The following is a 27,562-nucleotide window of genomic DNA, read 5'->3' as shown; positions in this document are numbered from 1 at the left end:
ACACATACTTACTACAGAGCAACAGAACAACGATACAAAGGCACCCTGCTTCCAAAAAAGAAGGGAGAGGACTGGTTTGAACCTATAAACCAGGAGAGACAGTGAGAAGGAGAGAGAAGTAAAAGCCATTTGGCTTCATACCAGTTCAATATAAAAGGAGGTAGAGATGGTGGAAAAGATTGTTATACTGTAAGTGAAAACTGAGCGAAAAGGGCGAGGAAAAAAAAAAGGGAGATGCACAAGACCATTTATTTCCTGTCCCATCAATTCATATCCATCCACCCATTTTCTATATCCGCTTAACCGCAGTGGCGGACCCGGGACTGAAGACTAACCCTGGACGTTTTGTCTCAAAAACCAGCACATAGAAACACAGCCTGCAGCACAGTTGTCATGATACCACTTCACAGTTCTATCACTTGCCAGTGTGATAGTAAGGTAATGGGCTTGACCATCTGTAGAGAACCCGAAGCACAAACAACACAAGTGCTACAAAAAAGCCACAAAACACACCTACACCTCCAGTAAAAATGCATACTGTGCAACCATGAGTAGACTTTAATGATATGAGACAAGTTCTTTTACACGCAATACTGACGAGCAACACTCCAAAATAGTAGTTCATCCAGTTTTTTTCATATACTTTAGTCATATATAGAGTCTTCTTTTCCATTTGACTGTTTCCTTTCAGAGGTCGCCACAGCGAATCATGTGCCTCCATCTAACCCTGTCCTCTGCATCCCTCTCTCTCACAACAAGTAACTTCATGTCCTCCCTCACTACATCCATAAACCTCCTCTGTGTCTTCCTCTAGACCTCCTCTCTTGGCACCCTGTCATGCGCTTTCTCTAAATCTACGAAGATGCAATGCAACTCCCTCTGACCTTCTCTGTATTTTTGAAGCATCCTCAAAGCAAATACTGCATCTGTTGTTCTCTTTCTAGGCATGAAACCACATTGCTGCTCACAAATGTTCACCTCTGCCCTTAGCTTAGCTTCCACTTTCCCACAACTTCATTGTGTGGCTCATCAGCTTCATTCCTCTGTAGTTGCCACAGCTCTGCACATCTCCCTTGTTCTTAAAAATGGGCACCAGTACACTTCTCCTTCAGTCCTCAGGCATCTTCTCACTCTCCAAGATCTTGTTAAACAAACTAGTCAGAAACTCTTCTGCCACCTCTCCTAGTAACTTCCCTACCTCCACAGGTAAGTCATCAGGACCAACTGCTACTTCCTGCTCCACACCAGTCACCTCTTCTACTCTTCGTTCTCTTTCATTTTTTTCATTCACCAACTCTTTTAGGTTCTCCTTCCATCTTCCAATCACACTCCTGGCACCTAACAATATATGTCCATCCTTATCTTTATTCATCATAACCTGCTGCACATCCTTCTTATCTCTATCTCTTTGTCTGGCCAACCTGTACAAATCCCCCTCTCCCTCTTTAGTGTCCAACCTAACATACATAAGATCCTTATAAGCTCTTTGTTTGGCCTTTGCCACCTCTACCTTCACCTCATGCTGCATCTCCCTGTCTACTCTCCTCAGTCCTCTCAGTGTCCCATTCCTCTTAGCTAACTTCTTTCTCTATATACACTCCTGAACTTCCTCGTTCCACCACCAAGTCTCCTTGTCCCCTTTCCTCTTCCCCGATGACACACAGAGTACCCTCCTACCTGTCTCCCTGATCACATTAGCTGAAATGGTCCAGTCATCTGGAAACACCTCCTGACCACCCAGAGCCTGTCTCAGCTCCTCCCTGAAATCTTCACAATATTCCTCCTTTTTCAACTTCCACCACTTCGTCTTCTGCTCTGCCTTAGTCCTCTTCTTCTTCCTCACCACAAGAGTCATTTTACACACCACTATACTGTGTTGTCTGGATACATTCTCTCCTACCAATACATTGCAGTCAATATATGTACCTTTTTCCTCTCCATCATGTCAACCAACTCCCAATGTCCCAACATTTAAAGTCCCTACTTAATCCAAATGTGTATGGTGTTAATGTGAGATGTAGACCATCTGGCCTAATATGGTGCAAAATTCTAAAAGGCTTTTCAATAATGTCAAAACACCTATGCAAGTCAAGAGCCACTTTGTTGATTCGCCTCTACTGGATGATGAGTCCAGAAAGAACCAGAATAGAATTTTTCTCGTCTGTGTAATTCTATCAGTTTAGTGCATAGGGATAGAAACCAGTGCACGGCAGAGTCAGTGCTGCGCCTGTTGTCTTTGTGGTCAACTGAGGTTCTGCAAACAAACATGACAAACTAACAAACATTTATGTAAAACTTTCACCAACACGCCAAATAGCAAAGCAGTCGACAGACAATTCTAATATCACATTTGTAGGGAAAATCAGACCAACGTTCCTATAGTCCCAAACCACACAATGTCAAACCAAAACCTTCCAGAATGTGTCAAACCGGCCGCGATTGGCATTAGAACCAAAGCAAAGCAGAGGTTCACAAGGATACTATTACAGCATTTGGAAATGTTTTGAACTAGCCACATTTTCACAGAGTGCTGTCAAACCTTCTTTTCATTACTTCATTGGTTTATGCTCGTCTAAATACAGAGCACAAGGCAAATGCTTGTTTTATAATCGAGTTTGGTCAGCAAAGTATTCTTGTCTCTTATTTCTACTGCTGCTTCTCATTCCTCTATTTCATTACATTCGGCTCCCTCTCCTTCTCTCTCTCCTTCTCTGTCTGATGCTTAACTCCTAGTCAATAGAGTCTTTCATCTCCAATCCGGCCATAATTACAGATGACCATGCTGTTGCCAGTCCCATCAGGACAATACAGCCACTGTTAGCATCTTGAAAACACACACATGCACACACACAATGTGAACACACATATAGTGGTCTAAAGAATTTTAACACACTCTCCCAGATTCTCTCTCTCTTTCTTCTGTGTCTTCTTCTTCTCAGCACATTGAGTCATTGACATTTTTGACATAAAATGGACCTGCCCTCACACACTTTTGGTGCACACGCATGCAACACCGCAGCACTTGCACAGCAGATAAAGTTAAGCATCCGCTGACAAACACACACACAAATCTTCTTGAAGAGACAATAATGGAAGGAACTAAACTACTCACTATACTAAATGATATAATACAATCGCTATTTTTGCTGTATTTTTCATCTAAGCTTGTCTGATGTATTTTTCAAAGGCTATAAATAAGTAAAACCAAGCAGCACAGTGGACTCACTGGCCACGTGCTCTTAGTAGCCAGCAGTGTGTTGTGCTGATGCTGTCAGGAGCTGTTTAACTAAACTGGGACAAAGGGACGAGATGAAAAAAAAAATTATATCTGTGAACTGACAACTATGTTACGGATTTGAAAGCCGTTCTTCAAAAGGGCTGAGCATGTGGATGAAGACATTTGTTGGAAAATTAAAAATGGCAGAATAATCTCATGGGTGCACAAATTTTTAATCCAAAGTCTGCAAATTCATGTTAGAACTGTGTGGAGGGGTGTGTTCTACAAATTTGCTGTGTTTACCTCAGAGTATATGTGAGTATTTGTTTGTTTCTCCGCTTAGATGATGTGCACTAAAATCACTAATAGGTGATGTGTTCACTTGCAGTCCTCAACATTACATCTTTTGTAGTATGTTCACACAAAATACCTCTGCAAAAAGTTTCTCTCTGATGTACTGTAGTTTTTAAGCCTGCCTAAGTTACTTTGTGAGGCTGATCAGAAAATATAGGACAAAATGTTCCCACATGATATATCGTTAATTCTCCTCAAAATGATCATCCTATTTATTCAAAGAAACCATGGAATAAGCTGGTGTATGTGCACATGTGTGTGTGTGTGTGTGTGTGTGTTAGGGCCATCCTGAAGCCCACCTGCCACAGCAGATGAAGCAGTAGAGACGTTCAGGTCTGTCCCAAGCTGATTTATTACTGTTGGCACATCGATTGCACACACAGCCACAGACCTTGGCCAAACACTTAGGCAAATTTATACACACCACTTTTTTAGCATGGAGCTCACATCCATACCTGCTGCCTCACTCTGTGCGAGTTTGTGTTTGTCTATGTGCATATTGAGTGTGAGCATGCTGCATCTATTCAATCTTATTTACTACGCAAACACACGCAGACACACGTCCAAACACCTCAGCCTATACATAAACTGTATGTACACAGAGCATATATAATGACAGCCTAATTGTACAAAGCACTGGCAAAGTCTAAACATTTACATTTATACCCTTTCCATTTCAAACACACTCTTCTGGACTTCAGTGGAGAGAAAAAACACTGGGAGCCTGACCTGGAATTATACCACGTTGTACACTTACCTGTGCTAATGATGCTGTTGTTCACAGCAAGTAAAGCTTACGGTATTTGCTCTGCGCTCAGCTGAGGCTTTACAGCTAAAGCTCAAAAAGTATTAAATTAACAACTGATGATGATGGTCAAACATAAAAATACTGCTTCAAGGGCTCAGAAAGAGCATGATTTAAAGTTACATTTGTGTTGTTGTTTTCCCCATCAGCCTTGAGCTCGGGTCTCGAGACTGAGCCTGAGCCATAGGGGACTTAAAGACTCCTCATCGAGTGAAAGCAGCCCTAGGCTCAAGACATAATCATGAGTATACTCATGAGTTCTCTGGGTACAAAACTGCAGTGTTGAGACAACATAAAGCATAGTTTTACCTGTAGATCAGAAACAATTAGTCAATTAACTGATGGGTCGATGAACGAAAAACAAAATCAATCAGCAACTGCCTAGATATGTTTGTAGGGTCAAACTAATTGTTATCCTAGATCCTTTCTATTGTGATTTGTCATTTAGCTGACACTTTTATCCAAAGCGACTTACAAAGGACAATAAAATACATACAATAGATAAGACTTTGTAGGTTTGAACTGAAATTCCTTTTTTATGACAACGAAGTAAATATATTAAGGCTTTAGACTGACAGACAGATAAAATGACACTTTTCAAATTTCTAAAGAATAATAAGTTGCAGTTTTACATCCACGACACTGCAGAAAAATGTTGGGAAATTTGAAGGAAAACAAAATGACCCTATCAAAAAGTATTTCACTTTAATTCAAATGATAAAATGGGAAAAAAGGTTTTTGGTCGATGACCACTGTTTGCCCGTTAACATTTTTGGTGTCTTACATTTAATAAAATGCATTGCTGTGTGCTTTTGTAGATATTCAACAAAGAAGGTCAGAGTTGAGCACAGGGACGAGACGTAAAAGCTAAAGGGTGTACGATGCCCGAAACATCTTTTATGGCTGTACTACATGGGACACTTTCATTCATTGTTTACTTTCATAAAATAGTAGGACTAATTTGTCAAATTTTATAATCCAGTGGACATATTCTGGGATTTGTCTTTAAAATTGTGGGATTAGTTGGTGCTAATTAATGTCAACATTGAGGAAACAACATCTGGAAGAAGAGAAAGACGCTTCGAACACTCTTCTGTGATTTGATTAGATGTTGCAAAATGGACACCTCAAAGCTTGCATACAAAACCTGAATCAATCAATTCACTTTTTAATTTCAGTTCTCTTGCCACAGATGGTAGCAGAGTTATAGTCACAGTGCAGGTCATAGCAGAGGACAGTAAAGGGACAGAGGGGGGCAGCAGGGGGACACACACTTCAACGTGAGTAGATTTCTATTTAAAAATCAGTTTTGCAAAAAGTATATTGGCAAGTATTAATACTGCAGATAGAAGTCAACTCACACCCTCCTCTGATCACTTTTAGCAGACAGACAGAAACAAGCAAAGACAGAAAGTAGAGCTAAGGATGCGGAACTTAATATTTAGGTTTAACAGTTATAGTTAATAATAATATTTAATAGCACTGTATTAATACATGGTTACTTAAAAAAAAGTGTTGGTTACTACTGCTGGTTACTGTACCATTTAGGACCTAACATGTTTACACTTTTTATTACAAATTTTCTTACTTTAGGAAAATATTACCTCTAATCTGCTGTTTGTTCAGAAACATTCACATCGTCACAAACAAAATAAGACCAAAAATAAAACTCACATATCAACATTAATTCAGTTCCAAAAACTATTGGGATGTCATGTACAATGCAAATATAAGCAAATCATTTAAAGCCTATAACTGTCTGAAAAACAAAAACACACAACATAATACATTTTGAAACTACAAATTGTGTTTGTTTTTCTTTAATATATGCTCCTTCACATTCCAAAATACAATAAGCTTTCTCAGTTATTAACATTTGATACATTGTCCTTTTTTAAATGAAATCTAGGTTTGGCTATTATTAATAATTTCATAATTAATGATATATAATATATAAGACAATATATTAGTTAATGCAAAAGTAATTATATTTACTTTACTAACTAGTAATTATAACTGATAATATTGCACTATTTAAATTGTTTTATCTGAGGGACGGGCACAGTGTCAGACACCAGACTATTTTGGTTTTATTAACTCAAGTGTAATTTTATGTGATGAAGACAACTGAGATGCTGTAAAGCTTCTAAATGACCCTAAACTACACATGAATGTCTACTATTTACAGTGTTTGTGTTTCTGTTTTATTCATTATTGCTACAAGCTATTGCATATAGAAATATTGCTACGGTAGACAAAGCCTTAAATTTAAATTATTTTTTTTTTTATTCTTTATTTTCAGCCCGCATCAGGTCAGCTTGACTCAACTGGCACAGGATGAGGTCTTATAATGGAAAATTGCCATGTTTTCACTTTCATGACAAAAAGAATTGGATGACACTGGTGACATATGTCATATAAACTAATTGGATCCTATACTGGTACTTGTGAGTGAAAGAAAAGAGATGAGTTTTTGTGTGAGGCTGTAAAAATGAAAAGCACCTAAGTTCGACTGTGTGTGTGTGCGTGTGTGTGCGTACACGTGGGCTTGCCGTGCTGCGCCGTGGAGCGAGAACACAGTGGTTCATTTATAGTCACATTCCACGACTGACACTCTGACCCCACAGACAGCTACATGCACACGCAAACACAGCAGCAGAGCAAACCATCCTCACTTATATGGCAATCACTCAACATAAAATAATTAACTGTGGTGTAACACACATTGAAACGCACAGTATGGATGGCCAGAAGGAAGCAGACTATACAATTACTCCTCTTTATTCAGAAGTAACACACATAGATGGAAACATTCTTCCACAGTGTAGGAACCCGCATGGATAAAAATTCATTTATGCAAACGGCCACTGACACACAAACCCACCCAGATACACATCCATGAAACACAACACAACACACACAAACAGAGAAACTCATGCATGCATGCATGCATGCAAACCCACAGACACAAAGACTCACTGACGCCCTCTTATTTTCCAAGTTGCCAGGTGCAACTCAGCCATCACTCATACTGTACAGACAGTACAGTAAAGATCTACACTGAACAGAGGTTAGTGCTTGAGCTTCAATCATTCTTAATCTGACAGTGTCTGCTCTACAATAAGCTTCCTCTATCTCCATGCTCCTGGAGTGCGACGACTTTTCATAGACTGTAAAAATCTGACAACTGTGGAGTGTTTGTATTTAGAGTACATCGTGCAATGGACAATTCCACTGAGCGGCAATTATGTTTTTTTTTTCATAGTATTTTATATAATTATTTATATGACATTCTGTGGATATGCGGAGTCAGTTCTTTACATATATTACTGAAAAGTGCAATAAAAGCTGTTGAGTGTGCTTAAAAAACAGATTTACAAAAGTAAGAGTTGTCTCAGATCGACAGTGAAATGTTTTTTTTTTTTAAAAAGCATTAAAAACATTTCAACCTCAAATGATCAGTGCCTTTCAAAAGATATTTGGCCATCAAGCTTTAATACTTTTTTGGTGTATGTGGTTTATTTGGGTCTGCCTTAATCTGTGTGTGTATTGGTGTACTCTCAGCAGGCCAGTTACACTCCCATTACGGGGGGCACTTGCTCTTAAATTAATACTTGTAGGTGGAAAGGGCGTTAATGCTCGTAGTGAGAGTTTATTACAACCCTGAAAAAAAGGTTGAGTCATGCATATTACAGTATATCTATGAGTGAGTCTGTATTTTTACAATGGATTTCTAAATGTGAGAAATTTAGAAGACTTCCTCTTTGGTTTTGTTAACAACTTCTGTTTATTATGTTTTTGAACTGGCATTTATGTTGGAAATCGAATATTAAAAGTTGTGGTGTGCTCAGTGGTGTTCTGAATTAGTGCCTCTGTGTTGCTTTGTCACTTCATATATCCGAAGTGCAAACTCACTCTACAATGTACTCCACTACAACTAAATATAATTCACATTTTATGCCGGTTGTTGAAAAATTGATGGTTTTGTTTGGATTCTTTATCTGCACAAATGTCAATAGCAACTTTTACTCATGGTAGTTATGAGTGTGTCACCACCTCTTTGTTACTACAAACACAGTATTTCCATCCATCCACTGGTACATGTGTATGAGTGTTTGCCCACCACTAATTTTCTAGTATTTTCTCCTCTAAACAAGAGGTTGAGGGTAGTGACAGAGCAGCTATTCAAACTACTCTCGCACAAGTACAAACACAAAAACAACAGCTTGGCTCCCACAAGTTGGCCAGGCCATGTGGATGGAGGGTCTGGATCTCAAAAAGCAATGCAGACCTGAGTTCCAACTTCCAACAATAACTTCAAAGTTCAAAAATGTAAAGTATATATATAAAAAAAATAAAAAAAAACCTCTTTATACCCAAACAGGAGTTTTCCACAATGTGACCAAAAAACAGAGTACGTGGACAAAAGGCTAAAATGCATAGGAAAAGCCACATTTGAAAATACCTGAGGTTGCGTGGACAGTGTCTCAGTGCCTCGGAAAACTTCAGCACTGTGAAAATATGCAAATTTGATTTCTTACTGAGCTTTGGTTGAAGAGATCAAAATCCCTCATACTATGTCTCTTAAATTCAAAGCTACAACCAGCACGTGCCAACGACTTGTGCAAAATCCTTTAACATTCACCCCAAAATCCCACAAAGTCATAGCATCTGGTCAAGAAATACTTTAGATGGCTATGTTACCAAGTACATGAGGTTCATTTTTGCACGCTTTCAAAATAACGACTGTTTTGCTACATCCATTATGTAGCATAATGCTAACACACACATTTTACGCTGACACAGTATATGCTGATTGAATTAATGTTAAACATTGGTCAAACGCCCTGTGGGCGTATCCCGCTGCCACACACATAAAGGTACTAACCATTTAAACTGTCTTAACAACAGACGCGTCCTTTTTATCAGGAGGACAGCGACCTTCATGCAGAGACGCAAACATTACCTCTGTTAAACACAGAAACACAATAACTGTCCGACAGAGGGAAAAAGTATTAACAGATGCTGTGAACTAGTAGGAATGTACGTGTGTGCACGCGTGTATGTGTCCGTGTCCGTGCACAGGAAAGACAGACACAGAGAGAGAGAGAGAGAGAGAGAGAGAGAGAGACATCTGTACTGTATGTGCTGACAAACCTTAAACAGAAAAATTACTTTGTTGGATCATTCCAATGATCAGTGTTGACTGCAGTGGAGTGTGTGTGTGTGTGTGTATAGTCTCCAAAGAGGGGACCCTGCAGCTAAAGCCATTTAGAGGGGTTTTAAGTGCTTGAATAAGCCCAGAAACACAGTTCTTTATCAGGGAATTTGGCGTAGATAATCGAAGCTGGCTCCCAACTGCAGAACAGCAATTTTGCAGTTTAAGAAAATGAGAGGGAGGGAGCAATGAAGGATGGAGAGATGGAGAGAAAAAGAAAGTAACAACAAAGGAAACTGCTCAGCTATTCAGTCCATGAGTGCAAAGATGCACTAGAATCAGGGCTGTTTAAAAGTGTACACACTTAAAGAAGAACACAGCACCGAAACAAGGACAAAAGAAGAGAGAGGATGTTTCTTACTGGTACTGTCTGGTCTGTGTGGGGACAGATGGGAGACTAAGAGCATACTGTAGTTTCATATCTGAAGGTGAGAAGAATATCACCATCAATCTCGGTTGAGGGATTTTATACTCGTGCTGCAGTAGAAACCTGTTTTATTGTCGCGCTGTAACACTGGCTATAAACTGGAGCTGTTAGTACAAATGTTCAGTCGCCATTAGGAGGGCGGGGATGTAAACACGCTGATGTGGTAACGTCTGTTCCACATTACAGCTGGGTTAATGATCAGGATCCTCTCTGTAAATTAGGATAGATTGTACTAGTTAAGTTGAAAGAGGCAACGAGATTTGAAATATGGAAAACACATGAATATAAAGTACAGCTGAGGTAAATGGAAATGTCATTAGTTTTGCAGGTGCCTGGTCGTGAACTAACGACCAGATAATAGCATTGAATGGAAAATTGAGATATCCAAAGTTATTATAATTAACCCTCAAATCCAGAGGACATCACTAATTGTATTGTGAGCCACTTTCTGTGCGACATAGATAGCTGGGTATCAAATTCGATGGCAAGAAATCAAATATTTGCTGAGATAATTCAGTCGGGAACGACGGACGGACCAGTCCACCAAGACCGAGATGTCCCGACTTTCAGTTCTTAACATGGGTCAAGCTCCAAGAACACTGCATCCCCTCTGCCCAGAAAATGCCCACATAGCGTAAAAACCCCAGTTTGGAAAACAGGCTATCTGTTGAAAATCTAGACTCCAAGCCACAGCTCAGAAAGCCTGATAATATTACTGGGGTTATTTCTCAGAAGGAAAGGCTACGCTTGTGGCGCCAGCATCTTTAACACTTTGTTTCCTAGACTTAACGTGTGCCAATAACCTTTAAATCCAACCAAATGATGCATTCCTCTTCATTGTCATAATTTACCCTGCTCTGCGGAAAAACTAGTATTGACAAAGTCGACTTTTGTTTTTTTGGTTGGAACTTGACAGTCACTGTGCTTAGTCAGATCCTCACAGATTTCAATTCTTCCCAATAGCCAAAACCCAAATCCCTCTGCTTGACAGTAAAACCTCACTGATGTGCCTGGCTCTGCTCGCTGAGTGTGCATAATGTTTGCTTTTTAGCTGTTGCAGTTTTGTCTTTTATAGGCTTTCTGACCTCAGCTGCAACCACAGAGATGTTTTACAGACATTTCAAGCTATCAATTCCATTCACGCAGTAGAATCAAACAATTTTTTTAATGCTGCTGTTTTAAAAAGAAAGCCTCAATTTCGCCTTATTGACAGATCAGTCGTTCATCGGCAGTTTTTACTGTACAGCAGTCAAGGAATCATTGCTCCTTGTGCTCATCATGCCTTTGACCATATATATGGGATTCTCTCAATGCAGTGCAGGTCGTACCAGGTCCGCTCTGCTGTCGCAGCCGATCTGAGCATGTTTCAGTCATTTAAAGAGGTTAAAATAACTCCTGCTGCACATAATCACGATGAAAGCCTTTTAGCTACAAGAGTGAAAAATTAACAGCGGTCACGAGCCAAATGCTGGTAAATTTTGGTAATTGCCTACTCCATCAGACGCTCTGGCAGGTCACCAACCACCATTTGAAGGTCCTTTATGGTTCTACAAATCAAGCTCCGTGGCAATTGTAAAAATAGTAGGTGGATTTTGGAGATGGCAGAGCGTTCCCTCCAGTCAGGCTGCTCTGATGGATATCAGAGATGATAATATTCTTTTTAGATTCAATGTGCAAGTCACATTGAATCCAGAAGTGTGTGTATCATGTCTGTGTTGACTGAGTTATGAGTCATAAAAGCAAGAGTGCAATTTTTCTTATGACAAAAGCAGCAGCAGTTGAACACTGAGTCTCAAAGTACACCTGACAGAAAGTGTTTTGAGGTATGTATCACAGCCTCTTGTGCAGCTCCAATTGCTGAGCCAGTTGGTGAGTAGCCCAAACCACAAAATGCAACTTCCTGTTGTTTTTTTGAGTGGCGTGTACCTGTCTGACATACTGTATTATTGCCTCACCTATTTCAATCAGCACTTTACAGTTTGAAATCCTCCGTTTATAGATTTTGCAGCCACGTAAATGCACTCAGAAAGTAATTCTGTAGTCTTAAGTTTCTCTAAGCAAGTGCTTAGAATAGCTGACTACGAGCTCTTAAAATTATCTCCTTATAGGTACAGCAAACGACTAATTATTTCTTTTCGTGTGCCATGAATCTCTCTGCCTTTGTGTTAGTACGTTGGAGTCGTCACCACAGAAGCTTAGTGGTGTTGCCACAACAGGTCAGGAGGAGCGCTGTCGTACCTTTGCCCCATCTCCAACAAACTTGAACAGTGTGAACAACTTTTCAGCCAGACAAAACGAAAAGTATGCAGATAAGCCACTGTAACCATGGCGACCGCCTTCCTCACAAGATGGTGCCCCCGTTTCCCAACTAACCACAGTGGGACATAACTTCGCATCCTCTACATCACAGTTATTTTAACACTGCCTCTTAATTAAGCCACTTACACACCTGCAAATACACATATGCATACGTTAGGGCAAGGACAGGCTTCCCGAAACATAACTAAAGCCTAACTAAAGTGTGCTACTGAGAGCGGGGTAGTATGTGTGTAGGATGTTTTAGATGTTAGGTGTGTGTGTGGATGCCACGATGTCTGCAACTGCTGTGTGTGTGTGTGTGTGTGTGTGTGTGTGTGTGTGTGCCACCTATCCGTATGTCATCTCTCCTCTGATGTGACCTTTACACGCAGATATTTTCTTCCCACCCTGCCAGCAACATTGCTAACACAATTACACTGGGCTAATGAACAGAGGACCCTGATAAAGTGGTACAGACACACACACACACATACGTTTCCTGCATGCATATCAATCTCTCTGTAAATGCTACATTTGCATCTTTAATATAAATGAAAGTGCTTATTAAAGTGCACAGAGCAGTTCAGATCGGATGGAGGAAGAGCTTGTCTAAATGCAGAGCCTTTAACCCCTCGCACTCCTCCACTTTTCTATTAAACCCAATCCTTTATTCCTCTCTGTCCAGAGGCTTGTAAATGAGCTTGCTCCTCTGGGCCTATGCTAGTTCAAGTGATTTCTTCAGATTGCTTGTGTTATTTAAAAGTCCAAAACTGAAAATTATATAAAACGAGGAATTGAGTTTTCTTGTATCCGATGATCTAAATGCTCTTTCTACGTTATTCCACAGTGTGAAAATGTCCATATGCAGATAATAAATGTCAGCACCAGCTTTAAATTTTAAAGTAAAGTAAATGCTGAGATCTAACAGCTTGAATCAGTTAAATCCTACTTTATCAACCTGATGATATTTCCACATCTCAATAACATTTACAGCATGTAGTTTATAATGCTGCACAAAGTCTCAAATCCCACTCGCTGGTTGTTTGAATAATAGTGAGAAGCTCTTAACCTGAAATGATCCCAGTGTGACATTTTGATTAGATTTCACACCAGTATGAATATATTTGTTTCATTAGTACTAGCACTAATATTTACGAAATGCTCTCAAAGGGCTTGTCAGCTGGAATAAAAGGCAAAAAATATATTCAGACATTGGCTGCGTTGTTGTTATGCAGGGGCAGGACCCTGAGGATTCATGGGAGATAAACTATAATAGCCATGGAAATTACACATGTGTCAACAACAATAAAGTGGTCTCTAAATACAAAGCCATCACTGACCAAAAGATCATTTTGGGAGATGTAAATGGTGGCACTGTTAAGATACATTATTATTATTATTCTGACTTATTCTTCTACTGTGTCCTGGCCTTTTATATTAGAAACGCTGTCACCTTCATGAAGTAAGCATCTATTCCAGGACTGAATTGACGGTGTCAATTGTGTAAATAAGCCAACTCCATGTATATTTAAGGGGGTGGGCTTTGCAGAACAAATAAAAAGTTAATACTACAATACTTTTAGTCTCACGAAATGTGTCCGGTATGTTGTGTTTTCTACCAACATGTCACTCTTACCAACACCGTCCTTATCAATGACATTTTAGCTGGATACACAATACACTTAAGTACCATTTAATAGTAAATCAACAACAGATCTCTTTTCCTCAGGGACCACATCTTATCAAATGAAGGTCTGGGGCCTAATTTGTATTTACTCGAGAAGCCGTGACACAAAATGATTGGAGAAACATTGTTCCATTGTAATTCCACTAATAAACTAAGCCGAACATGCATTTATTGTCAAAAGGCTGCAGTCACACAGGAAGCGAGTAAATTCTTGAGGCGACGCATTTGCCAGATTGTGATTGGACAGGATCCTGGATCGCTGAACCTGGTTCTGATTATCACATCTAAGAACTGACAGCATTCCAGTGCTGCTGCAAGGCCACGGCCTCACAGGGGGAAGAACTTAGATGATGTGTATGTGTAACTCTCATCCTATAGCACTGCCACGATACACAGAGAACAACTCTGTGTACTGTGGCACTTCATGTTTGTAATTCCACAGTAATACACAGAAAACCGCTTCTAAAAAAGATGCGTCTTTGTCATCTCATCTCTGCCTGTTTGTCATGATTATTTTGACCTTTATTTAATCAGGAAGTCTCACTTGTTTCTAGTGAAGATCAGCCTATAGATAAATTGTCTTTTAACAAGTGTTATATACTCTGTAAATCAGTGGATGATCTGTCTTGTTATAAAACAAATTTAAAGTGATTGCCTCATACCCCTTAGCTGTCACAAACACACACACTTAAATAAATCAGTATATGGCTAATGCACAGAGCCTTATGCATCCTAATCACCAATGCACCGTTTATTTCCGAACACAATCCTGCACTCACATTGCACTTGTTAACAGAATATCTTTACAGAAATGCTTCAAACCCGTTATATGTTTATCTCAGGCATGAGGACTTGAATGCTGGCTCAAAGCTTGTTGCATTTCTGTAACACAGCTATAGATGTTCGTGATTTTCCTTGTTAACCTTAAAGCAATATTTCAGCAGTGTGGTGTAGATTTTGGCAAGCATGTATCCACAGGGGTTCATAAATCGGCAACCGCATATGTTAGCCGTCCTGGTTGAGAGTGGTGATGTATTGAGACTCACCTTCATTTTGCTTTTCTTTCTGTGTGGAAATCATAATTCAAGTGCACAGAACTTCCAGCTAAATTATAGTGTGTTAGGATGATGCTTGACCCATTTAACAGTTATAATAATCAGAACCTTTCTTCATAAAAGCAGTTATCAACACAGTTTGAAGTACAGCGTAGGAGAAATAAAAAAAATGACCATTTACATAAAATTACATAAACAAAACAAACAACTCCATTTAATCTTGGGAAAACACGAATTCTCACAAACCAACTTTAGATTCATATGCGCTATATGAAACTTGATGACGTTTTCTGTGTTTTCAAAAGACATTCTAGCTGTTTGACAGTACTGATAACGAGGGTGCAAGGGGAAAAACACACACCCGAGAAACCCCCAAATGTGGACTGGGTGGTGCAGCTCATGCCAGGAGGACGGAGGAAAAAGAAAATAAGATTCCACGGTTAAGTATCAGTGTTGCTCATACCATCCATCGACAGCCAGAGACCCGCTGCTCCTGAATAAATACTCGGTCAGACCATATTACAGTTAGTTTCCTTCTGATAGTGCTGTTACAAGTATTTTCCTTGAAGAAATACAGGGGACACCCATGAGCCTGGGGGTCAGAGAGGGCGTGAGAGCACAGAAAGGCCTGGCAGGGAGAGAGAGGGGGACAGACACAGAGACTGAAGGAATGGTGTCTCTGTGGATCTTCTCCAAGGCAGCAATCCAATACTATAAACATGCTGTCTGCTCATAACCTGGGAGACATGACCCCAAGAGGAAGCTAAGAGAAGATCTTCAGAGTTCACAAGGTTATTAACCAAAGAGCAAATCTTAAAAGTATTTTTCCCTCATGCTGGGTCATTAAATCTTACTGTGCTTGTGCCTGTGTTGTTAAAGATCTAATTACTGGCTCGAAAGCCCTGAAACCAAGCTACTTGTTGGTAATCTGTGCCTGTTTATGCCGAAGTCATCGCAAATTCTTCTCCCTACCTCATTTCCTCTTATCCATCAATCGGGGTAAAATAAGTCTTAAAATAATAACAAGAAAACATTTATAACAATCGGACTCTTTTGGCTGAATTATCAAACTGCCTTCTACAACGTCGATTTACATCGCATCATGCTGTTTGAACAGGAAATACATCATATTAAGGTCCCATGGGACCTTGACCTAAAATTATCTGAACTGACTGAACTTGGCTGAAATAATGTGGCCAATGAGCCTCTGTGACTGCTGGCAGCACATCTTTCTCAACAGTTTTTCAATTTAACGATCCCGTCTGCTGAAAAGTTTGAAAAGGTTAAATAACTTGGAACCTGTTATTTGACCTGTAGTCATGTCATCATTTTATCCTACATTTGTAAACTCTAACTTTTGAGGGTTTTTTAATTTTAATTAAAAAAAAACCCTTCAACATAACTAACTAAAGAAGATCACAGTCTTGAAAGCAGTAGAGTTTTTCCAAAAAAGTGAGACAATTCCAACTGTAAAAACAGTACACGACTCAATATGACTACAGTCAGAGTGGGAATCCCAAATGAGCAAAGCCAAAAATATGACTCATTATTTTATGAGCAGCAAACTGGCAGCAAATTTTAGTTAGGCAAGAAAAAATATAATTTCCTGAGTTAAAACATATTGTCTGGAGCCAAAGAACCACAGCTTTTCTTAATCCGAAGCACTATTAAAAAAAAAAATAAAACAAGAAGGTTTTCATGAAGTAGTTATGAGTCATCAAGGTAATAACATATCATAGATGACCTCCCAATAGGGGACAGCTTGTTAACTAACTGCTAACTTCCCCCTGCATTAAATGACTAGAACAATACACTTAGGTTTTACCTCTACCAACTCTGTCTTACAAATGCTTGTGTAACTAATCCAAATAATCTAAAAGACAAGCATTCTTTTTATTTGCCAGGAATTCTTGGCACAGCGTGAGGGGCCATATTCCATTTTTGTGAGTATATCTGTTACTGGTGCCAATGTTAGGGAAGCGATAGCTTCCATCAAGAGCCTTGCATCCTAAATTCGAAGTGTTTTGGAAGAGTTTGAGTCAACTCGTGAAACACTTTTTAGTTCCTGTAGCTTGGCAGCGGCTATTTAGCTCACAAGTTTGATTTGTTTTGGTTTTTTTGCCTGCCTCCTTAGGCTTTTTGAACATTTCTTTCACAGAGCACTGGAAAGCTATTAACATGTTCAATAGGACGTGTTATTTTTCTTTCTATTTTTTGGTTGGATATCTCTTCCACCTAAAGTGTTCTTCCAGGTGGCCAGGCTAGTATTTTAGCTGGAATAATAATAGCGAATGGATGTTACCACAGAAAAACAAGCAGATCACGTTCCAAAATTTACAGTGCAAGACCTTCGGAAACACATCTCATTCTGGATATGAAGATAATCACATTAAAGGTCAATTATATTTATGATTTTATATTTCCCTCTGCAACTCCTCATGTGTCTCTTTGATTCTAGCTGTAAAACCCCTCCAGATGACAACATCTTAAAGATTTTTGCCTTATCAAAAGTCCCGGTTACGTTATCTAGACAAGATCTGGAAAACAATGCTGACCAAATCTACAACCTATAACCTAATCTATAGGCACCAAGATGACATCATTTGAACTGAAAACCTCGACCATGTAGCAATTTTAGAAGCATAAAAATATTTGAATACAGGAAATGCAAAATGTTTTCTGCCGTTCATACACCTATACTCCACCTCCACCTAGAACCATAAGAAACAAGCTGAAAGTTAGTGAAGGCGCCCTTTAAATTAAGGCAAGAAAACCATGGATAAACTTTTGAACTGGATACCACCTCCGGATGACATCAAGGCACTGAAAGATGCAAATAGCATAGGAAACAAAACTTAATTAATTATTTAATTAATTAAACAAAGTGCCATTCGTTTACCTCAAAAAGGTGAGACACACCAAAATACAACACATCTCCTTAATCAGCATGTGACTGAAGAGAAAAAAAGAGACACACAAAGGTTTGCTATGTGATGCATACTAATAAATGTTTGTGTGACTGGGCATTTGTTGTTTTTTTGGGGGGTGTGTGGAAAGGAGAAGGAAAGCTCTGTTTACGGTGATAAAATCTGTTAATCTGGTTGTGTTGGCCCCTTCTGTATATCAGCCTCATTCATTTCCCTAAAGGACCTCTAGAGTGGGGTAACACTCGGCTCTGCGACTCACTCACAGAGAGAACCAGATGTTTGGACAGAGTTGTTCTACTCGTTGCATTTGAGTAGTAATCCCTCTCACCGTGTCATTGCAACTGACATGTTCTTTCGCCAGTGGGCACACATTTCACGTAAACAAGACATCACCAGCCATAAATGTAAAGACATAATCAACATGTAAACGTCAACCATCTGACTGTTTGAAAGCAGAGGGTTGATTTCTGATTGCACTGCAGGCTGAAATGTGACTTAAACTCAGTTTGGGGATTGGAAAAACATACAGAAGAGTACTAAAGTTGACACAAGGCCTCACTGAATTAACAAATCATGTGCACATGTGAAAGCATCCATGTGAAGAGGTCAACCTGGGGCACAGGCTTGAATGAAAACGCGTTTCTTTGCGTGTGTGTGTGTACGTGCGTGCGTGCAGGGATTTAAAGCCTTTCCTCTGGCCCTGTAGCCTCTTTTTCCAGCCTGCAAAATGTGGAAAAAATGCACTGTGACTCCAAGCGTGAAGCAAAGTGCCAGAAACGCTGAACCAGGACAAACACATAAAAATCCATGGCTCCATTAGGCATGTTCAAGCTTAGTCTGGCATGGTTTGGTTTGGTTCATGTTGGCAGCAAGAAAGGGATTTGACAACAACAGCTGCACATAACACAAACTAAAATCCATTTTTTAGTCTTCAACAAAGGCAGAAATTTAGATGCATGAAGGGTGACATCACTGATTAAACCACATCTGATTTGTAATAGAGGCCCCTTTGTCTGTAGCCTGATCTATTTGAGGAACCAATTTAAGTGACAGTTCGAGTTTTTGGTGGGTCTCATTCTTTCATCCATTAATGTCTCCTGCTGTACAGTACAATAATGATAATGTACATTACGCATAACACTGTCAATGACTCATTATTATCACCCAAGCATCTTATACAAACAGTTATTACAATGCAACAAATCGAAGCCTTGATTTTGGGTCGTGTGCACTCACACAGCTGTGACCGTTTGTAGTGTAACAGTGAGAGGAATGGATCTAATCAGAGAGGAAGGAATGCGACCTCTCACCCCCTACCCATGACCCTCCGCAGCCGCTGTAGCCGCCTTATCTGATTGGTCTGTCTGGCATGGTAATTATTTCCAGAACCCAAACAGGGCCACCAAAACCTGGAGGGACAGGGAGAGAAGAGAGTAATAATGGACCATTTGATAGCTTGAGCGCTACAAATGCCTGAATGTTGAAACACTCACGGTTGAACTGACAACTATTTTAATAAGAGTTGTGCATTTTACTCAACAATACCTAGTTTAAGCTTAAGAATTGCAAGTATGAGTAAGTATTGCAAGTATTGCAAGTACTAAATCTTTCTGAATTTCAAAGTATAGAGCAGTAAAGTAAAATTTTTTTAGTTCCAAAGACAATTTGTGTGTCACTTCGTATAAACCTGATAACACATTTAGAGTAAGCTCATTAGGTCCGTGCACTTTGGAATTCTGGGTTAAAGGAACTCTGCAGATCTTTCTTTTAAACAAACTAAAGTTTTGTATATATTCCGTTTCTCACCAAAATGCACCACGGGGGCATTTTCTTGTGAATGAATATTTAATCCCCTTTTCAAGAAGAGCTGTGGCACTATCAAAAATGTGCAGTGATTAACAAACAATTTAAAAGCTATGTCGTTTATAAATACTAACAACGTACAACATATCAAATGTTGAAACTGAAACAAAGAACGAAGTTCTGTGTGTTTTTTGATTTGCTGATTTTGAACTTGACGTCTTAAAACAGCACTGTGCTGCATCACTTTTTCGTTAACAACATGCAAGAACCTGATGTTTGGATTAGTCAGAACAAAGGACACTTTTTTCTTTTTTTTTTACAAACCAAACAGGGAAAAAATGTCTCTATAATTTTAATCGTGGTCAGAAGCTCCAGAGGGCATCTTTACATCTGCACGAATTTTGAACACTGAACATGTTTTGTATTTTCCACATCTGAGTTGCTTTTTGTTCATAGCAATCGCAGCTTGGGCTCATAGATGTCGTCGTATTAAAAGCCATTTGCTATACCAACCAAAGGTGGAAAAGAATCATGACTTCACAGAAATGCACGCAACATATGCTTCATATGTTTCATGCAGGAAACACGGAGCATTCCATTAAAATAAACATTGAAATGTAATAAGTAATACTCTTGGAAGCTGAGACCCACGTCATAACTCTATACATTATCCATTCTCAGAAGAAGAAACGGGCTTTAAAGGAGTCTATAGTAATCATAAAAACATATCACCAATCACTTGACAATGGTAAATCGATGTTTAAAAAAGACAGAAACTGAAACAGAGGTGGACAAAGATGTATTTCCTCATCTGGAATAAGGATCTTTGTATCTCAGTTGGCATTAGCAGAGATGAACTTGTTCCAAGAAAACAGACATCCGAGCCTTTAATTTATGACAATAGGGAGTGAATTTTGTCTGTTTCCTCATGTAACATAAAACTCTACTGTCACAACACCACTGTCACGATGGTGTATGGAGACCAGGGTTCTGATGATGAACTGAGGGTTTGCACTGTATTCCTGCACTATGTACAACCTCAACAGCCACTAAGTCACTCTTAAACAGCCACACGACCAGCAATTCCTCACTCACCGTCTTGCCAGCTCTCCTGCATCCACACAAACACACACTCCTTCTCCTCCTACTCTTTCCTTCTACTCAGTATTTTTCTCCATGCAACATTTGCAGAGAAAAACCATCAGTAATCCCCTGTTGCTCAGCTCTGGAACTGCCTGGCTGCCCCATGGTAGTTATAGGTCACTCAAACACACACACACACGCACGCACGCACGCATCTACAAGCATGATAATGTGGTTTGTGTAGGTCATGGCAGTTTTACATCTTTCTCTCTCACAAGCAGAGAAACACACACACACACTAAATGAAAGTGTGTGACAGAGAAATGCCAGTCTCTATCACACCCTGAAGTTTAACCCCTTTTAATCCCTTCAGAGTGGCAGAGTTTTACAGTATGGTCAATTCACACTCCTTCATGCTTTTTTCCTCTCCCTGTCTGTGTAGTCTCAAGAGTAATCCCCAGAGCAGCTGTGTCAAGAACCAGACTTGTGGAATAGACTCATCATACATAGTAAAAGTGACATGAATTTAACATACATATTGAGTGCGCGTGCGTGTGCACACACACACACACACACACACACACACACACACACACACACACAACATGATATCTGAATTCACACTGAAGAAATTTCAGGTATGATTTCTAGTTTTTTTTAATGGTAAAGATACATTTATATTAACAAACAACAAAAAAAAAAACTCCAACAAGATTAATTAATTTAATTCATTTTTGTCCTTTCGGCTTATCCCATGAGTTCAGGGTCGCCACAGCGGATCATTGTCCGCATGTTGATTTGGTACAGTTTTTACGCCGGATGTCCTTCCCTTATGCAGCCCTCCCCAACTCGTATCGGGCTTGGGACCGGCATTGCACAACTGGGGATGAGATGAACTGGGGATGGGCTGTTAGGGGTTCAGTGTCTTGCCCAGAGACACTTTGACATATAGCTGGGAGTGGGGATCGGACCACTGACCATGTGGTCCGTGGCCTTACCAACTTAGCTACAGCCGCCCCTTAACTCCAACAATATTAATATTAGCACAAATAGTTTTAGAATTTTTTCTTATGTAAAATAAGATTCATTGTAATGGCATTTTCTGTTCAATCAAGAACATACAATTCAATTACAATCACTAAAAATAGTGACAAGATGCCATTATAAAAAAAAATCCTTTCCTTATCCTTTCTTTTTACTTATTTTTTGTTCAACCGTCTGGCCAGCAAACATATTTGGTTTACCATAAATTAAGACAAAGGGAAGCAGCAAATTCTCACTTTTGAGAAGCTGAAACCAGCTGGTCATTATAATAAAGTCTGAAACAAATATTGGACTTTCAAACACATGGTTAAAAGTTCATTTTCCACCAAATGGTTAACTAATCTGTTAGGTCACCACTGTAAAATCTGTAAAATTATACAACACCTTTATCACTAAATGTTTGTATTCCATTCTTCCATCCATTATCTGTAACCGCTTATCCGTAGGGTCACGGGGGGCTGTCATAGGGCGAGAGGCGAGGTACATGGAGCTGGATTTCTTATGGAGTACACAGGGAAGCTAGTTAACTACATTACGCACAGTGAGAAAATGAAATGTGTTCAACAGCCACATAAAGTGTTCAGTTTCCTCGGTTTCACAAGAGGCAAGAGGAAGAAAATTTCAAACAGTATGTGGGGAGGCCAAGCATGAAAATCTCACACACATAAACGCTCAAAAACAAACCCCACAGCTACACACAGAGACATGCTGACTCAAACACACATAATATTTTACACAGGCAATCTCGCAAAACCACATACATAAACACCGAACTACTCCCACCACACTAACACATACACACACACACACACACACACACACACACACACACACGCAGACGCCGCAATGCTGCCTCACATGTCCACCCACACGCACACGCACACATATGTATGCAGTGAATGGCTCCATTTCTCTCATTAGGGAGAAGGAGCTGCCTGCAGCAAAGCCTCCTCTAGTCAGTCAGCTGAGAGCTCTAAACCAACAGTACTAGTCAGAGGGAGAAATAAAAAAGTCCCACTTTGCAATGCAAAAGTGGATGAAGAGAATGAATGGAAGAGAATGCAGACTGACAAAGGGTAAAAAAAACACAGTACTGATCCTCTTCACACATTTACTGACATTTAAAAGTGCGACCTAGCGACCTCAGAACTTAATGAAGGTCCAATTTTCTTACTTTATTTGCTGAAAGACGGATTTAAATTTTCTGGAAGAAAAAGGATTAATATTAGTAAAAATGCCAATATGCAGATTTGTAATCATTCCATGATACTAAATGTGCATAAAGGTAAATATTTAAAATGAGGATTCTTAGATGTTAAATGGTATAGAAACTATGAAAAGGTGAGAAAAGTGCAAATGATATTAGGAAATATAGAGCCGGAGAGCTGAGCAACCTTTCAAAAACACTAACATGCTACTGCATTTACAAGAAAGAAGCAAGATTTTGCTGCTTGTTATTCGTCTACTTGCATTTCCGATTAAAGAATAACACGCTGTTAATAATTTCATCATTAATTCTCACAGTGCAACTGTATTGTAATATACTGTATATACTGATTGTCCTCTACACTAACCCATCTTACAATACAGGGGTCCCCCCCGCCATAGAAGTGGAGCAGAAGCCGGATGAAGTTAAAGGACGCTTCAACGACATATCAGAATTGTTCTAAAAACAACGAGGAGTTATGTATGCTGACTAAATAAATAATTCATCTCAAATGGAATGTAAGGCCGGGAACGGGAACGAACTGTCAAGTAACAATCAGTGTTTGGATGAACATTTGTGTGATTTGTGTGTGACAGATGCTCCCTGCAAAGCAAATCAAACAGCTGACTGGATATTTGTCTGTGCTGTCAACTCAGTGTGATAGCTGGGATGGATGTCTCCTGTCTCTTTGTTGTAAGTGGACATATCATATTGTGCGCGGATTTTGCAATCAGACAGTCACATTGCGCAGCATCTGCTTCTGTTGGTCTGTTAGTCAGAACGGTGCACGTTGTCCATGTTTTGGACGACCTGCTAAAGGCTATCCCACATTAAAATAAACGAATATCTATATACCACAATTAAAAACTGTATATCTACCCAAAGAATAATTCCACACAGCTGCTATATTCAAATAGCTGCTATATAAATTAATCACCCTTCAACACAAAATGATGAACTGCATGAGCAACAGTCCCTGCTCAAATCAAGTCATTAAGTTGTTAAATTTATAATTCATGAAACCTGGTGTTTAATTTAACCGTTCTTCTCTTCTTTTTGCTTGCAATGAACATAAGTCATGTCAGATAAACAGTTTTGAAAAACAATGCCGCATTTCACAAATATTTAACAACTAACTGGTTATTTATTATTGTTTCTGCTGCAAACCATCAGTTAAGGAATCTGCTTCAAATTTAAATTCCAAGTCCAGATAATTGTATCTTGATTCCACAGTTTGCAACATAATATGTGATGGAATGAGTTTGATATGATTATGGGATAAAGTGTGTTGGCTTTAAACGTGTGAAATCAGACAGAATGTCGGTTATATTTCTAACTCTGATCCGGATGAATGGAAAAGTTGACACAAGCATCCACTGTTCCACGGTGAAAAACTCTAAAAATACCTTAAATAACTATAATTTAAGATTATTAAGGGGTTAAATCTGAATACACAGACTCTCTTGTTCAAAAACGTGGATTTTCTGAATAAAAGACGGGGAAATAAAAGAACAAGGCAGACAGAGAATAAAGAGATGGGAAGAAAATAACACAAAATAATAGCACACAATACCTAAGTGGTGGAGAAAGTAGAAAGAAGGAGAAATAGAGAGGGGCACAAAACCAGAAAATAACAGACAGACCCATTAGGCAGAAGTTATTGAGTAAATTCATCTCAGTAGACAAAAGTCCTGTGGATGTGTCACAGCCGCTTCCACCAAACTCAACACTTTCTCTCCAATTTTACTCCATTTGCAACCCCCCCCCCACACATCTGGTAAAGGCTAAATTGCCCATCTGCATTGCCTTCAAATGGTTTCCCCTGCATTATAAAAAGGTAGAGATATGCCGGGCAATTTCAACGGCCAAAGAGATGCCTGAGCTCTGCCACTTTCAAACAGGAAACCTCAAGGTGTCTTAAATTGATTTCAACATGTTTTTTGACCCTGTGGTTTATTTTGTTGTGGAGGAGTGGAAGCATTTACTATCAACACTACACTGCTCATGTCTTATCAGCCATATCCTCCTTTCAAACAGAACGCAAGGGAATTTAAAGCTGGCAGAATCGCATTCAGAGAGAAAAAAAAAAAGGAAGTAGGAGAACAAAGCTGGAATGGCAGAACTTCACTCTACGAGGCTTAATGGAGCAGAGGAAGTTCATTTCTAAAATCGAGCAACAAGCTCATGTGTCAAAACAAAGCACAAAGCCAGTTACAGTACCTTCGAGCGGCACCTGTCTGTTGTACTGCTGCACTTTATGATGAATGTCCACTTAAAATGTCGGAACAATGGCACCAGTACTTTTCCACCAAATGCTTGATTCCTAGAGAGAACAACTGTTGGTGCTGATGCCTAGTTTGGTAAAAAAAATCAATTCAAGCTAAGAGCAACTGAACAAAAAATTTTAAAAAATATGCGTATGCGCTCATGAAAGCGACATAAGGATGCAAAACACAATGAAGCACCGTCCTTGAGCAAAACACTGAACCTGGAAGCAGCACTTCTCATGATTGGAGCCTAGAGACACATGAAAGGATGCCTCACATATGGTTCTCTGATACAATTTCTCAAAACATATGCACAGAAAAAAAAAAAAAAAAACCCTGTACAGCCGCCCCTCCCTTAAACATGCAGGTCTGTGATTGACTTAGCATTCAACAAAATGAGATGAGCCACAGTGTGTGTTGTGTGTGTGTGTGTGTGTGTGTGCGGGGAATGATTGGAGAGTGTCACTGTGCTCACTGACTCAGCATTTCTGCGCTGTCATTTCACTGCAGTTTCCTCAGTGTTGGGCCAAGTGGGACCTGCCAGGATCCCTGTTTAAAACACACGATCAATGGCAATGTCTGTTTACACTATATTTTTTCTCCAGCTGGCAAATTGTTATTTCTGCTGGCAGCATGATGAAACACAGATCACACTAATAGTTCGGTTTGTTTAGGGCAGTTCATCTTTTTTTTTTTTCCCGGATTGATACGGATTGAACTCGTGAACTTTATTTGGCCCAGGTATGGCTCACATCAGGATTGCTGTGTTTTGCAGAGCTGGGAAACCCACAGTTGAACAAACTCAAGCTTGGCATTTCAATGAAAGTGAAGTTACCACATGCTTATTACTCTTTTTGAATGGCAACAGCTCATTAGGTGCAATTTAACAATTCCAGTGCCAGAAAATGCCAGAATAAAGTGCTTCTTTGAAAATGTTTCTCACAGCACCTGACAACAGAATGTGATGCCGACAAAACAACACATCCAACACGTTTTCCAGATGCAAACCATCCAATCGGAAACAGTGGGTGATTCTTTGCCCCTTTGTCGTCCCTTTCAATCATGGAGCCTAGAATTTACATATGACTTCCAGGATATTATCTCACTTATGGCACTTGCCAGCAAAACAGATAATATCAGTTGTTGTTTATATACACATAACTAATTTTATGTTTATTCCACAACCAAAGTCTTTAGCTAGGGCTTTTCAAAATAAATGAGATACACTTTAAAAAATAAAAACAAACAGCAACATAGGAGTCATTTAGATATTTCCCCACTTAAGGAGTTCGTATTCAGCCAAAGATCATTTTTTAAATAGCCAACTCCCCTGAAACACCAGTGTCCAACTACTGCTGTAACTATTCACATGGTATTTTAGAAAGAGTCCAGACAACAACCACAGTATTTGTGAGTTGGCCAATTTAAAAACTTTGTGTCCACAAACACATTTGATATTCAGTTGTGAATGGTCACTTTTACTACGGTGTACAGTTCTGTATGTGTTTTGCTTAAAAAGTCTGAGAGGATATAGGCCTATTCCGAATAAGCCTAGTCATCAACTATTCCATCAAATGAGTCACAGAAGTCACTCTATGTCTCTGCTCACACCCCTTTTTCTCATCACTTCTTTGGACGTCTAATCACTTCCAGGAAGACCATCATTTGTACTGCACCTCAGCCTTGTTCCCCATTTGTTCCTATCCATGCCCTCCTCCTTCTCTGAGTCCTCTCATCTGAGTCACATTGTCAGGAATACCATCAGTCTCTTCTTGCCTCACTGCTTCCAACTCCCGTTTTCCCTCTTTTTCATCTCCTTCTATTTCTCATTTTTGAAACCTCGCCTCAGTTGTTTTCTCCATGATTCTACTCTGTTGATGTTCTGTTTATTTTTCATCCTTCTCTTATATTCTCCTCAACAGAGGCCAAAGCAAATGTATCACTTGCTACATTTCCAGGTAATCCAAGTGTTTTGCATTTGTTCATCTTCAGACAACATCATATACAGTACGGCTGACATAATAGTTAACGCTGAAGAATAGAAACACCTTGCTGTTCAGTGGCAATTGGACATGCTTCAACAAGCAAATCTAGTTGCCAGTGAATAGTACCTCTCTACCTATCAACGTTTCTAATCTTCACAAACTTTGCCCAACAGTTCCTCAGTGTC

The 27,562-nt window shown here is 39.5% G+C and overlaps 1 protein-coding gene across 5 annotated transcripts in view; it reads right to left on the bottom strand.

Moving 5' to 3' along the window:
• The window catches only part of LOC137139671 (plexin-A1-like), a 236,566-nt gene that overhangs the window by 203,112 nt on the left and 5,892 nt on the right, over nt 1-27,562 (bottom strand). The window lies entirely within an intron of this gene.

This window comes from Channa argus, chromosome 13 (assembly GCF_033026475.1).
Source record: "Channa argus isolate prfri chromosome 13, Channa argus male v1.0, whole genome shotgun sequence".
Classification (NCBI taxonomy): domain Eukaryota; kingdom Metazoa; phylum Chordata; class Actinopteri; order Anabantiformes; family Channidae; genus Channa; species Channa argus.
Note: the sequence above shows the minus strand (reverse complement) of the source record. Positions and strands in the feature narration are given on the sequence as shown.